Below are 2,691 nucleotides of genomic sequence, written 5' to 3' on the forward strand. Positions count from 1 at the left end.
TTCGGAGAAGCCAGGGTATTTCCTCCCTTTCTCTCCGTTTTGAGTGTCATCTCCAGCACGGACTGTTATCTCTTCTGTGTCTCCCACTGGAGAGTCACTCCCTCCATGGACCAAGCTCCTGCTGGGCTGGCGTTCCTGCTTTTGCTGGGTGGTCCTTGATCCCAGACTTGGGTAATACCACCTTCTGCTTTTGTCCCTCCAGCCCTAGAGGTGAAGTAGCTTCCTGCTGTTGTTAAATCTCTGGATCAATTCATCATCCCTTCCTGGGATTCTAAGGTCTTTCATCCCTGAGTACCAGTTCCTCATGTTAAATTCTGTTGACAGTTCTGAGTATGTTTTGTTTTCTTTTCTTTTTTTTCTTTTCTGAGATGGTCATTTGCTCTTGTTGCCCAGGCTGGAGTGCAATGGCTTGATCTTGGCTCACTACAAACTCCGCCTCCCGGGTTCAAGCAATTCTCCTGCCTCATCCTCCCGAGTAGCTGGGATTACAGGCATGCTCTACCACGCCCGGCTAATTTTGTATTTTTAGTAGAGACGGGGTTTCTCCATGTTGGTCAGGCTGGTCTCGAACTCCCGACCTCAGGTGATCCACCTGCCTTGGCCTCCCGAAGTTGTTTTCTGTTTTCTTTTTTTTTTTTTTTTTTTGAGACAGAGTCTCGCTTAGTCGCCCAGGCTGGAGTGCAGTGGCGCGATCTCGGCTCACTGCAAGCTCCGCCTCCCGGGTTCACGCCATTCTCCTGCCTCAGCCTCCCGAGTAGCTGGGACTACAGGCGCCCGCCGCCTCGCCCGGCTAATTTTTTGCATTTTTAGTAGAGACGGGGTTTCACAGTGTTAGCCAGGATGGTCTCGATCTCCTGACCTCGTGATCCGCCCGCCTCGGCCTCCCAAAGTGCTTGGATTACAGGCGTGAGCCACCGCGCCCGGCTGTTTTCTGTTTTCTTAACTGGATCTTGAGTCATGTAAAACAATTGCTTCTCTTCGCTCTCAGTTTTACTCTGTCTTCATCCAGCCTTAGTAGCCATTCCTTTGCAGTCTTTTCTGCTGAATTCTCTTCCTCTCTTGACCATTAAATGATGCCCCAGGACTCAATCCCTGGACTTATTCCCTTTGCTATCTGTATTTAGATCTTTGGCAATTTCATCCTGTCTCATGGCTTTAAGTAACATCTATATACTGACAACTCCCAAATTTCTATTTCTAGCTAGACCTTCCCAGTTGAGCTGACTACATATCCAACTGCCTACCTGACGACTCCACTTAGTCAACAGACATTTCAAACATAACATGTTCAAAATGGTACTTAGCTTTCCCTTGAAAGCTGTTCTTCCCCATCTCAGTAAATGACACGTCAATTTGCCCAGTTATTCTAGCCACAATTGAGGAGTTATCCTTGATTCCCCTCTTCCCTTCACTTCCCACACCAAATCTATCAGCCAGTCCTGATAAGAAAACCTCCAAAACACATCTCAAATCCATTCACTTTCTCCAATTCTTCTTTTACTACCCTGATCCAACCACTCTCACCTCTCACCTGGACTACTGCCATGGTCTCCTAATTGGTCTCTCTGCTTCCATTCTTCCTCCCAACAAGCCACTCTCCATGTAGTAGCTAGAATGGCTTTAAGTGCTACTTTTTGTTTGTTTGTTTTGTTTTTTTGAGACAGAGCCTTGCTCTGTTGCCCAGGCTGGAGTGCAGTGGCACAATGTTGACTCACTGCAGCCTCTGCCTCCCGGGTTCAAGCGATTCTCGTGCCTCAGCCCCAGAGTAGGTAGGACTACATACAGGAGTGTGCCACCACACCCGGCTAATTTTTGTATTTTTAGTAGAGGCGGGGTTTCACCATGTTGCCCAGGCTGGTCTTGAACTCCTGACCTCAAGTGATCTGCCTGCCTCAACCTTCCAAAGTGCTGGGATTACAGGTGTGAGCCACCGCACCCAGCCTAGAAAGACTTTAAAACATAAATTGGCTGGGCACAGTGGCATATGTCTATAATCCAGCACTTTGAGAGGCCAAGGCAGGAGGATCACTTGAGCCCAGGAGTTCAAGACCAGTCAGGGTAACCTAGTGAGAAAAAAAGGACAGGAGAGGACAGGACACGACAGGAAAAAGGAAAGGACAGGAAAAAGAAAAAGGAAAGGAGGAATTTCTTTCTACAAAAAATAGAAAAAATTAGCCAGGCATGGAAGCACGAGCCTGTAGTCCCAGCTACTACTTGGGAGGCTGAGGCAGGAGGATTGCTTGAGCCCAGGAAGTTGGGGGTACAGTGAGCTATGATGGTGCCACTGTACTCCAGCCTGGGCAACAGAGACCCTATCTCAAAAAAAAAAGAAAAAAAAACCCATAAATCATATCATGTTACTCCTCTGCTTAAAAGCCTTGAATCAATAACTTCTCACTGTATTTTTAAGATCCAAAATCCTTATTCAGGCCTGCAAGGCCCTTCATGGCCTGGTTTCTGCTCACTCCTCTGACTTTGCCTCCTTGCACTTGCTTGCTTTCTCTTACTCACTACAACCTAGTCACACTGGCCTCATTTCTGTTCCTCCAACATGTAAACTTATTCCCTTTGTAGGGCCTTTGTCCTTTCTAATGCCATCATCACCTGGAATGCTTTCCCCTGATCCTTATATGGCTGGTTCATTCAGATCCTTCAGGTCTTATATGGCTCATGTATCCCTTCCTCAGAGCC

The sequence above is a fragment of the Macaca mulatta genome, chromosome X (assembly GCF_049350105.2).
Source record: "Macaca mulatta isolate MMU2019108-1 chromosome X, T2T-MMU8v2.0, whole genome shotgun sequence".
NCBI lineage: Eukaryota > Metazoa > Chordata > Mammalia > Primates > Cercopithecidae > Macaca > Macaca mulatta.